At 34.1% G+C, this 13,519-nt stretch overlaps 1 long non-coding RNA gene across 3 annotated transcripts in view; it reads right to left on the reverse strand.

The window, feature by feature from the left end:
• LOC143249613 (uncharacterized) overlaps positions 1–13,519 on the reverse strand; it is a 94,829-nt gene that overhangs the window by 10,708 nt on the left and 70,602 nt on the right. The gene's annotated exons all lie outside the window — the stretch shown is intronic.

A 13,519-nucleotide genomic window follows, 5' to 3' on the forward strand; every position in this document is an offset into this window, starting at 1 on the left:
GGTTTTATCATTATTCATTTTCACATTTTGTTCAAATTTTAGGTAATTTGAATTCACTATTCTAGTGTTTTGAATGAGTATTAATTAAACTAGCACAATATAACAAAGAATCGCTGTCATAGTTAATAGTTTGTACAATGTAACTATTAATTACTAACTATTCTATGTAATTAAGTGCTAGTTACTAATTTTCTTCACTGTTTGGGCTGTTAATGTACATCCATCAATAAAAAAAATCCTGAGAAGGTCTATTTCTGTTTTTATATTATAGTGACAGGGATTAAGATTGGTGCATTATCTACTGGCCTGAGTGTTGTAGTTCGCATTGTGTCAGACTGTGATCTGAGATACCATGGTTTGCGTCCCATTTTCTAAAATTCGCGCTCCGAAAATTGGGGCCGTGGATGCTTTAAAAGAATTACGATCGTATCCCTGTATTCTATTGGACGAGCCCAAGAATTTATTCGGGCTTTTTTGACCAGCTATTTTACCTTTAAACTGTCAGTTCAAAATAAGGAGTGGTAGCTTAAATAGCTTTATGCAGCTTTGTGCAAATATCTGAAAGAAACAAATTCTCGAAAAAAAACACACACTACCAACAAGCAAACAAAGAAACTTCAGATATGAATCTAAACTAAAAGGCTGTATGTATTTTAAAAATAATCCTATCTTGTTTCAAGCAACATTCATTTCTGAATACTTTATCTTACTATTCTGAATATGTAAGTGAAACTAATTTTTTTCTTTCAACTCCTAAACAGAACGGAGCACGTGTATGAAGTGAAGATGATATTATTATTAAAAACTATCAAGAAGTCTCATTTACAGTTTTAAAGAGACGAACAATTTTGGACTCATATCCACTCATACATTTTGAAGTCGAAAAAAGGTATGTTTGTTTTTTGTTTTTTTTAAATTTCGCACAAAGCTACTCGAGGGCTATCTGTGCTAGCCGTCCCTAATTTAGCAGTGTAAGACTAGAGGGGAGGCAGTTAGTCATCGCCACTCACCGCCAACTCTTGGGCTACTCTTTTACCAACGAATAGTGGGATTGACTGTCCACTGCTGAAAGGGCGAGCATGTTTGGCGCGACGGGGATGCGAATCCGCCACCCTTAGATTACGAGTCGCACGCCTTAACACGCTTGGCCATGCCAGGGCAAGCGACAGCAGGTAAAATGATACGTAGTTTTGTCCAGAGAAAACTAACCTTCCCGTCAAAAACATTTTCTAGTCTATCAGAAATATCGAAACCTGTCTCAACCGTCCTAAATTGTTAAAAGCTGCAAATTGGGATACAACTGAAAGATAGCAAGCTTATTTATATATATATATATTAATGTAATATATTTTGTAAAATGTTGTTCAACCAACATGGTTAAATAACATGTACGAATTGCGTGTTTTAACGCGTGGCGTGCTCATTTATTGGAAATTGAATAACTTACACAGTTATAATATATAATAGTTGTCACGTTTATGAATTTTGTTGATACTTCTAAGATGGACGCAAATGTAGAATTCATGGGTGTATATTTATGTTATAATTATTCACAGCAACCATCCTTACACAAATAATGGACGTGATGAAGGTTCTCGAGTTTACAAGATGTGGAGTCAGCATAGTTTTGGTGAGTTGTATGTTTATTTTTATGCCATATTGTTCTTTCTTATTGATAACTCTGTATGACCAACAGAAAGTAGACGTGTTTATATGATCCTATTTCTGAAATAGCTTATACAGAAGGAATATTATTTATTGTACACAACAATATAATGCATTTGCCCCCTGGAGATATAACCTTCAACACAGAGATTCGTCTTCCGCCTGGAGATATAGCCTTCCACCTAGAGGTAGAACCTTCCACGTAGAGATGTATTCTCAACCATGAACTGTATCGTTCATCTTGAGATATTTTTTTCTATCTACAATAGACCCGGAATGGCAGGTGGTTAATGCATTCGACTCACAATATGAAGTTTGCGGGTTCGAATCACCGTCACACCGAACATGCTCGCTTTTTCAGCGGTGGGGTCGTTATTATGTACGGTCAATCCCATTTTTCGTTTGTAAAAGAGTAGCCCAAGACTTGACGATAGGTGATGATTACTAGCTGCTTTCCATCTAGTCTTACATTGCTAAATTAGGGACGGCTAGCGCAGGTAGCCCTTGTGTAACATTGCACAAATTTAAAAACAAACACACAGATAAACTATCTATAAATAAGTTGTCTTTATATTCGACTTAATGATATGACTTCCATATACACACACATACACATATGCTATCTATATGTAGAATTGTATTTTCCAGTTAGATAATTTTCTTCTATTCACAGAAAATCTTAAAACCTAGGTATTAATTCAGTCTAGAGGTACAACTTCAACCTAAATGTATGCTGTTTATCTAGAGAACTTTCATATATTTTACCTACAGATACAACGTTTATTACTAGATGAATCTTCAGTCTAAGGTTACATCTTCACTGTAGAGGGCCCGGCATGACCAAGTCGTTAAGGCACTCGAATCGTAATCTGAGGGTCGTGGGCTCAAATCCCCGTCACATCAAACATGCTCGTCCTTTCAGCCGTAAGGGCGTTATAATATATTGGTCAATCCCACTATTCGTTAGTAGAACAGTAGCCCAAGAGTTGGCGGTGGGTGTTTGTGACAAGCTGTCTTCCCTCTAGTTCTACTCTGTGTAGCGCAGATAGCCCTCGAGTAGCTTTGCGCGAAATTCAAAACAAAACGAAAACCACTCAATGTTGAGACAGGATTTACATCAAGAATGACGTTTTCTATGATGAACTTAAACACTCAAAAACTGTTTATTATAGATATATAGTGGTAATGTTGAAACGGATACTGAAGATAATAAATGATTTATCACAAACAATAATTGTTCACATAAAGCAACGCACATTTAAAAAAAGTATTCATATAATTAGTTGCTACAGTTACAGAAATTTCAAATAACAAAATGTGTTGCTATACTGCAAGGAACAAATAATTCAGTAACTTAAACTTAAAGCCGAAGATTGTTTAACGATATTTCTGACTTTGATCTTAAATAGGTGCATGTACTTACTTAGCTTTCGCTTTTATTTTACCGTTTTTAAAGTATTCATCTGAATATTTTAAAGCACGCTTTTTTGTATAACAGTAAAGTACGACTGCTCACGGTTTTACTAAAATTTTCCCTGCGTTATTAGATTTGATTAAACTGCGATTTGGTTATGAAACATAACACGTTTATGATTGAATATGTCGAGAAGATTGTATAAAATTTAAGGTTTAGTTGACATGTGATCATCTCTTTATTTAACTTTTATTAACCAGTCACAACTAAAATAATTTGTGCGTCACATCTAGCATCCTAGGCATCCGAATTTTCAAGAAGACTTTAATGGCTGGTTTTGGATTTTATTTTCTTTCTTATTTTCTCATTTGTATCACAGTAATTCATTAGAAAGACATCACCTTCACCTCGCATCATACGCTTCCTTTAAATTTTACGGAAAATTGAATCCATTTCATGTTCACACCCGAGCGCTAATGATTACGAGAATTAAATTGGTCATCATTTAAAGACTGTAGAAAACAGATTAGGATTTAGCTGCAGAGAAATGTTGTTGTAATTTCTACAACTGCCACGTAGAAAAGTTGTATTCAAAGAGGAAAGTTCCTTGTTCATTAAATTTAAACAAAGCATGTCGAATCACATGTTAAGTTTGAAACTTTTAACAAGCTTGTCCGGATGCAGTGGAAATATATTTCTCAAATTACATTAATTTAAATTCAATTAAATCCACAATTAAGAAATATTTCTGGTTCTGAACTCAAAGGTTTATTTGAATATACTGTATATTGTAATCTTCAAACAATAATAACTATTAAAGACACAGAACTTCGCCAATGTTTAATTTCTGGTTATGGCTTATTAATTCTTAATATTACTTATGTTAAATAAAAACAAAACACCAGTGTGTGTTTTATACACAGATTTTTGGTTTTCACCTGTTGTAAGCCTTTTCTACTTTAAAGTAAGAAAGATTTTATGTTTCCTCAAACCCTAAAATTAATATAAAATCAAACTGAAGAGTGATTCAAACTTTTCAGCTTAGGATATAAGTTAGCAATCTTTCACAATAAATACTGTAAGTTTGTTTTTCTGTAAAGTGTCCGAACAAAGATAAAGAGAGCTTGTTTTTGAACTTTGCACAAAGCTACGCGAGGGTTATCCCCGCTAGTCGTCCATAAGTAGTGTCAGACCAGAAGGAAGGCAGCTAATCATCGCCATCCACTAGCAATTCTTAGGCTACTATTTTACCAAAGAATAGTACGTTTGACTCTCACATTAAAACACTGCCATGGCTGAAAGGATGAGCATGTGTGGTGGCACGGGGATTTGAACCTGCGATTCTCAGATTGTGAGTAACGTGCCTTAACCATCTGGCCATGTTGGATTCATTTAGAGAGAAATTCACCAAATTTTAAACTGAAAGTGGAAATAATAATAAACAATTATTTTAACTGCTAATATTCCGTATTTGGTTTAAAAATTCAAGCCTATATGTCTCTATTAGGTATAAATAATCTACTACTGTGGAATAAGATAAATTAGTTTAATATTATATACATATACATGTGCCAATGGGTTATCTGTGTTCTGCTCACGACGGGTATCCAATGTGCCAATGGGTTATCTGTGTTCTGCTCACGACGGGTATCCACTGCGAGACTTGTCATACAGACACTTTTAAAGCGATGTTAGAGGAATAACTAGTACATATATATGTCCTCATGTATAACTTAGGCATTGTTCTTAACCAGAGAAATTAGAAACTTCTTAGCTATGTTTATGAATATGAAATAGCGGAAATTTTATGTTCTTTTATGCAAAGAAATTTATAGAAACTTACAAGAATTTTAGGCTTTCGTTACAGAGTTTTTGAAATTTATATACTGGTTTTAGTTATACCTTTCGTTAATGAGTTTTTAAAAAGTCGTCAATATTAATTAATTTTCATTCCTTTAAGGTTGTTATACAATTTATGTCCGAGGTTATGCATCGCGACCTGGAAACGAAAGTGTTTTTTGCACAACAAGCACAATACAGTAAAAAAAAAAAACCAACAACGCTGAATTAATATGTCCGTGCTATTTTTTGCGTCGTCATTCGATTTATTGGCAGGATGAGTAGATGCACATGCAAATATATAGAAGCTGGAGTATTCTGCACCGCTTTATATAACCCGCTAATTTGGGCAGCTTGCAAAACTATTAATCAAGTCTTGTTGTCAGTTTTCCACTCCAACCTCAAGGGTATTCAGTAATGGAATTCTAAATCCCACGAGCTTCTGTATCGACAACGTTTACAGGCTTTCTTGCGTGTTTTCATTTCATTTAATAGATGTATTAAGAACATGGTAATTTCGGAAGCTTTTACAAACCAGTTTAAGCTACTACCGACCTGATGCACTAACATGAAAATCAGTTTCGTAAGAGCTGTAGTTCAGGTATGCCAAGTAGATATGGTCTCTAGAAATTGGATTAAAAGCTTGGATTTTTGTTTGTTTATTAGACGCTTTGTGACAAGGAACGTTATTGCATTGCCTGGAGAGGCAAAATGTTGTTCTGCTAAAGTTGATATGGCAGAAACTTGCCGTAATAACTTTTCAGAGTTAAGGCATTTAGGGTTAAATTTCTATTAAAAATCTGAGGAAGAAAATTAAACTAACACTGACATACTGAAGAGAATTTCATCCATGGTTAATTTGAACATTACACTATAAAATCACAAGAATGATTTTGTATACTATTATATAATTTCATAAAATAACTTTTAAGTTAATTTATATATATATATATATATATATATAACACAAAAATCTATGTGTCTGTCTTTTAGTCCGTTATCTATTTCTACGTCTTTAGGCTACTATCAACCGAACTTTGTGGGATGATCAGGTTATTCGAAGCTCATATGTCCTCCACCCTGTTATTGCTGTTACTGAGCATTTTTTTTAATCTTTTGAAGTAAATTAACGAGAACTCCATTCGTAGATAGCGCTACGTTCTCCCCCCCTCCCCCAAAAAAAAAGTATTAAACTTTCTATAACTCAACATACACATAGTGTAGGGGAAGACATACAAACGTCTCATGTCTATCTCAGTGTGCTTTAGCACCCTCTATCGAGGAACGCAATGAAACAAATGGTTACCAATATTGCAATATTAAACTCAGCTGAAGTTTCTACACTGACAGCCACCATAAGGTTGATAAAAAGAGATGTTTCTTGAGTTATACTAACTTCTTACTTAGACTGGTGATGTTTCAACTTCAACCCATAAGTCACTTCTGCGGTCAACGACCCTCAGTTAATCAACAACGTGAAACACTGTGGACGGACATTAAGAGGTGGGTGTTGAAAACGGGTAAAAGAAAGCACCCCTACTTTAACCCTGATCATTGTACATTGTATACCACATTTTAGGTATATATATATATATTGAATTCTTAAAGCTTGTACAACACTTTTGGCGAGGTAATAATGAATACTTAATAATAAGTTAGGTTATAAATAAATTGTGTGACAGTTGGGATTTTGTCTTATTTATCATAATATCCATCCCTACATGTTATAAGTTCATAATCAGAACAAAGGACGGAATAATCAGTTTACATATATCGTATTTTTTAAGCCAGATATAAATGAAACTGTTGAGTAGTTAGAATATTTCTGTGTAATATCTTCTGTTCTTGTTGTCTCAAAGTAAATGTTTGTATATAAAAGGGATATTCTCGTCAATATTATTTACATAAAATAATTTGATAGTATGTGTTGTTGTTGTTTTGAATTAAGCACAAAGCCACACAAGGGGCTATCTGTACTCTGCCCACCACGGGTATCGAAACCCGGTTTTTAGCGTTGTAAGTCCGCAGACATACCGCTTAGCCACGGGGGGTGGTAGTTTGGGTTGTATTTTCTTGCTTATAAGTAAGAGTCAGGAACACCTAGAATATCAGTTTATAGTTATATGTAAATATACAATACATAATTGTTTTATTACAAAGCTTCAAAACGAACAATCGGTATTCTACCCACCGCAAAGAATTAACACTTAAATTTTAGCGTTGTAAGTCTGTTACGTTACTGCTGATCCACCAAGGAACATAATAAGTGTGTTATTCACTTTTGGTGGTTTTTCACTTAAAATTGTTCATAGAATTCATTTTAAGTACAAAACGAACAAAGAAGAACTAGAGGGATTCCTCAATAGCCACTAAACTTGATTTTGTTTTATGCAGGATTAGGGTAAATTAACCTATGAGACTTTTCTTATTCGTTTTTATTAGCTGTATATTTTGCGCCAGCAATACGAAGCGTGGGACGCGCGTGTACCCAATTCTATTTCATTACTCATTAGGATCTATACCAGGCTTCCCTCAAACTGAAATTATTTTAGGCAAGATTAGAGTAAATTAATCTATGAGACAGGGGCATGACCAAGTACATCAAACAAAAGAATTTTACCTCCCGAGTCCAAAACTGTAATTCGATCTCAAATCTGCCAAGAGATGGAAGAACTATGAACTAAAATTATCTACTTTATAAATAAACAAAAAGTCAAAATCGTTCTATGATTCCCTAAGCCGCAGCTGAAAACGACATACCTGTGAAATTATACGTAATGGATGATTATAATGGGTGTGGAATAAAACGTCGATTCGTTCATACCTCATTGTGACTCAACACTTCAATCAAAATACATTTCATCTCACTTTCATAAACCTAATCGTTTTGCATGAGTCTTATTAATTCAGAAATTTAATCACCTACAGGAAAAGTTTTTGTGAAAATATGTCTCAACATACAAAATCCCAATCAGCTGGCGAAAAGGTTTGTTTCGTTTGTCTCATCTGTTTGTTCTTATGTATTAGGCGAATTTTTGTTTAGCTGGTATACGTTTGTAAAGCCTTTTAAATTTTATGATATTATAATCGGATAAATACGTCATCAACTAGTCATCAAGCACGAGGACATGTTCAGTCTATAAAGTAGAACTTGTTATTAACATATATTTTCACAACAGCGTATTCGAAATGAAAATAAAGATCGAGCACGTTATTCTAAAGTGATTCTAAATATGCAAATTAGCAAGTTCCATGATAATCACAACAGATTTAAAGTTGCAGTACAACGGCATGATGTATTAGGACTACATTTTGGTATTGTTTAGCCCTCAGTAAATGGCCACTTTTGGGAAGGGTGTGTAACAGCTCTTTCCGATGTGAAATATTCATACACTAAGATTATTAAAATATTCAAGGCAGGAATATCTGTTTTATTTAATGCACTGACAAATAAAGAAATATGGATCACGTTTGGGTACCAGGACCATTCAAAAAGAGTTAATGTAGAAGGATCTCCATTTGAGAAACTGAAACAAGTTACCTACACAAGTTACTTTCACAATATATCCGTTAAACCGTTCCATACATTCAACAGTGGAAGAATAAAATGGTTATTCACACTATTCCACAGGAAGACATACCATTCAAATTACCGGATGCAACACCTACGGATTTCTGTAATTGGACATTTAGAAACTAGAACCAGGAAACTGTGATTCTCTTACACTGGACAAATTATGAGAACCAAACAGAGAGAAGTAGTGGGCTTTAGACATGACAACCTTGCGTGGAACCTTTTGCAACTGAAACTGCGCTGAAAAGCTATTGTCCAGATACACGATCGTCAAATAGAGCATGATCGTACGTGGCAACACGGAATTATTTTTTTATAAAGTACTAAATTCTGTATTCATAATAGATATACTGAGTTTTTACTACTTTATAAGAATAATATGTCCAAATTATGTGCTGCTCTTGCATTTATGATGTTTATAATCGACCGTGGCCAATCAGTTATTGCCTCACAGAAGAAGGGAACGTTAGATCCAGACTATATGCCTTGATAAACTTTCCATAGTTCATTCGCTATTGTGACTGTCAGCTTACAAAGCTACATTTAAAGACTGAAAAGGCAGACACAAATATCCATTGGAATTGTCTAAGAAGATTTTTCAGTAACATGATTGAATGGGACTTCAATTCCTTTGAGCTTCTTTCTCATGAAAACAACCTTTGTCGACTTCAGCTCTTTGTTTATTATTTCCTTAACGCTACCAGAAGATTCATCATAATGGTGTTAGGCCTGGAGGATTCTCTTGTATAATTACAGTCTTCACATTGCGGAGAAGAACACTGTTCCAGAGTAGCTTGACTGTGGTTATCGGAGCTTCCTAAACACTCAACCGTGCGAAGTGTCTTACTACCCTAGAAAAGACAGAAGACACTCCTTATCGGAATATTGTTCTATCTGCCTTTACACTTCATTCATCTAGTGGCTAAACAGTAAGTATGCAGGCCTGCGATGTTAAAATTGGTGTGGGTACAACACAAATATCCCATTGTTTAGCATTGTGTTTAATGACAACAAAGCAACAGTTGAGTAAATGGTTTCCATGAACAAAATATATAGTTATCAAACACTGTGCTGCCTCTCAGTATGTCCGCAGATTTATAACGCTGGAAACCTGTTTTCGATACCCGTGATGGGCTGAGCACAGATAATCCATTGTGTAACTTTGTGCTTAACTTCAAACAAACAAATACTGTGACAATGTACCACTACTTGTTTTTAAGACTACACACCATTGCTCTAATATATAGAAATAGCCTAATAAAGTCCGATTAAGTCATTATATCGGCCCGGCATAGCCAGGTTGTTAAGGCACTTGACTTGCAATCTAAGGGTCGGAGGTTCGAATCCCCGTCATACCAAACATGCTCGCCCTTTCAGCTGTGAGGGCGGTATAATATGACGCTCCATCTGACTATTCGTCGGTAAAAGAGTAGCCCCAGAGTTGGCGGTGGGTGGTGATGACTGGCTGCCTTCCCTCTACTCTTACACTGCTAAATTAGGGACGGTTAGTGCAGATAGTCCTCGAGTAGCTTTGAGCGAAATTCTAAAACAAAGAAATGAATTCATTATATATATATTTACTGTCGCACGTTAAACTATGAAACTACTGTGGAATTGTTACTTGCATTTCTTAATAAAAACAGTGCAATAAGTTATTTCAAATTTAACAGTAAAGTGAGAAGTTACTGATGCATATTGATCTAATTTAACTGTGCATTTAATTCACTAATTTTAAACATTTTAATGAAAGTATAATTTACGTACATGAAAGGTGTTAGTTTGACTCTTTGCTCATAGGTTATCCAGAAATAAAAGGTTAACTCAGATCACGTAAAATATAATTATTAAAAAAAGCTTCTGGGTGAAGGTTACAAGAGTGTGTAGTAATACATCGACCACATTGTGTCTACTATATTCAGAGCCGACGAGGCTTTTTGTTAATAGCAGGGATACAACAGACATACTATATGTATTAACGGTTGAGAAGCTACTTATAATAATAATAGCACATTATTGAAATTCAGTGAAAAATGAAGGGAAACCATGGTTGAAATATTAACGAAAATTATAGAATTTAGCTAAAACGAATTGTTTGTACTTTCAAAATGCACTTACCCTTCACTTATTTCATCAGAAAAAACGTTTTCGTGAATAAAAGTACGTGTGTATTCTGAAAGAGACTTAGCACTCTTGAGTTATTTTACTGTATTCTAGATCGGAAATTAGAAAACATAGTGCGGAAACAAATTTTCAACTCTTTCGACTGTGCAAAAAAATAAAAGAATATTTGATAGTAATAAACGTTTATTTTTCTTTATGTTTTAAAGCTAAGTAGGTGACATATGTGTTAAAGTACCAAAATAATATTTATTAATTAATATTTATTCACCACTTAAATTAAAAAACAACAAAAACATGAAAAATATTTCCCACTCTTTCGTTTGTACAACGGTTAAAATATATTTGGTAGTAATAATAAAATAATAAATACTTATTTGTTTATGTTTTAAGATCAAGGACGTAACGTATGTGTTAAAATACCAAAAGATATTTAATAACATTTATTTACCACTTAAACTTATTTAACCATTTTTTTTAATTTCGCGTAAAGTTATAAAAGGGCTATCTGCGCTAGTCATTCCTAATTTAACAGTGTAAGACTAGAAGGAAGGCAGCGAGTCATCACCACCCACCACCAACTCTTGGGCTACTCTTTTACTGTCAGGGGATTGACCGTCATGTTATTATGCTTTCACGGCTGAAAGGGCGAGCATGTTTGAACCCGCGACCCGTAGATTACGAGTCGAGTGTCTTAACCACCTGGCCAAGCCGGGTCTCCGTCCAACTCACAGAAGGAATAATAGTTAAGGATGATTGCTTGACAATGAATGTTATAGCATGAACGGGATTAAGTTAGTGCAATGTAAATTTTCATGTTTTTTTTATTTGCTTTGCAGCAAATCAGTATTAGGATAATGATTTTATAAAACTATACTATTTATTTATTTTAACATAGTATGTTACTAAATATTATTTTCTAAATTAACCTGCTCATCATTCAAAAGAACTGGCAAATCAGTAAGCCTGGCTTCTTGATCCCAGAACAGGTCTAGCGGCCACAGAGACAACTAAATTAATAATTCTTGATAAGGATTTTTGAGTGAAAGTAAAACTAATAATAGTTTGTAAACTACATTATATTTACTATACTCAATGCTGACGAGACCTTTCTTCCGACACTAGGGATTTCCAGAGTAGCTAAAAAACAAGACATCATTGCAGTGGAGATGACAGTCTATATTTGTGATTACCATCTTGAGCAGGAAAATGTAGTTTTTAATCAAGTAATAAAAATAAAAAAGAGGAAGAAAGAGAAAATAATGGTGTTCTGACCTCAAGCGCCTTATGATATACAACTCATTCATTATATCCTAATATTTTATTAAAAATTTCCAAGTGTTGAATAGATATGGTTACGTAAAAAGTGATGAATGAACAATTTTTACGGTGCATCTAACACCAACATTAATCCTTTTTCAGGTTTCTCCAAAGTTTTATCAGATCGAAATACTTAGAAGTCTGTATTTCCAGAATAACTTCTAATAGGTCTTAAGGATCATGTGGTTCGTGAGAAATTGCCTGTGTATTTAATAATGTTGAGTTGTTGTTTTGAAGTAAGCACAAAGCTACACAATGGGCTATCTGTGCTCTGCCCACCACGGGTATCGAAACCCGGATTTTAGCGTTGTAAGTCCGCAGACATACTGCTGAGCCACTGCGGGGTCAATAATGTTGATGCTTGGTGGTTTGATGACACAAGTTAAAAAAATAAAGTGATTTAACAAGACGAGAACTATTTAATTAAAACACGCTATATTGAAGGTAATTACTTTCGTCTTGTATAAATATCAGCATTTTGTTTATTATATAGCCAGTGAAATATACTTATTTCTTAGTGGAGACTGATTTAGAAAACGCATGTAATGAATGTTATATAACTGATATATGAACTAGAATCAAGGGAACCAATAAAAACACTGTAGTTTAATGATGTGGTTTAGTACCATATTTCTTCTTATGATTTGCAGTTTCAATAAAAGTAGAAAATGCAACACGTGTATGAGCTATTTGTTGGATTGCATTTTAAATTAAATCCCCGCGAAACAGGATCATACATCATATTTAATTACTCAGAGTGTAGGACCATGTAGTGACGTTAATATGGCCGACACCTGCTGCAATCATAGTTCAAATTCAATTTATTATTTATTTTATCACATATATTTATCCAGTACAATATATATTATAATACTTGTTGAAATAAAGATGTTATAATCAGCGTGGTTTCTGTAAATGGTCACTCATTAACAAAGAGGCCCTGACTAAAATTATTTCTGTAAGACGAATGATCAAGAACCAAAGGGTTAGAATGTTTGTTCTTTTTGTAACTTAACCTGTCAGGTACAACAAAAACAACAAGTATCATGGTTAGATAGACTTGCGTGATTTGTTCCATCAATTACAACAAAGGTTTTTCAATTGATAAATTTTTGTAGTTTATCAAATACAGTTTGTAGTTCTTGAATGAACAGGTGCGTATAATTTGTTCAGTTGGCTATAAAAAACACAGCAACATAAAACAAAGCGTCATGTTTGTGTGACTCAATCTGTCAGGTACAGTCAAAGGGTTATGGTGACTATGATCAAAAGTTGGGTATAATTGGTTTCTGTCAACTATATATAAAGTGTCGTGATCGAAGAAGTTTATGTAATTTTTATTATCACAATTGTTCTACCTAATAACGATAAACTGTTAGGCTTGACATCTTTTAAAAGGGTGTTATAAATAACGTTGGAGCTAAATCTCTTTACTTTCTACCTCGACTAGGCAAAAAAGAGAAAACATGAGAGAAAACTCTCGTCAACCGAGGAAGTTGGAGTTGTTTCATACACTACGTTCAAAAATGATTTCAAAGGGAACAATTGATATAAATTGTTATCCCAACTTTAGTAGAAAACAACAATAT

Source organism: Tachypleus tridentatus, chromosome 4 (genome assembly GCF_004210375.1).
Source record: "Tachypleus tridentatus isolate NWPU-2018 chromosome 4, ASM421037v1, whole genome shotgun sequence".
Classification (NCBI taxonomy): domain Eukaryota; kingdom Metazoa; phylum Arthropoda; class Merostomata; order Xiphosura; family Limulidae; genus Tachypleus; species Tachypleus tridentatus.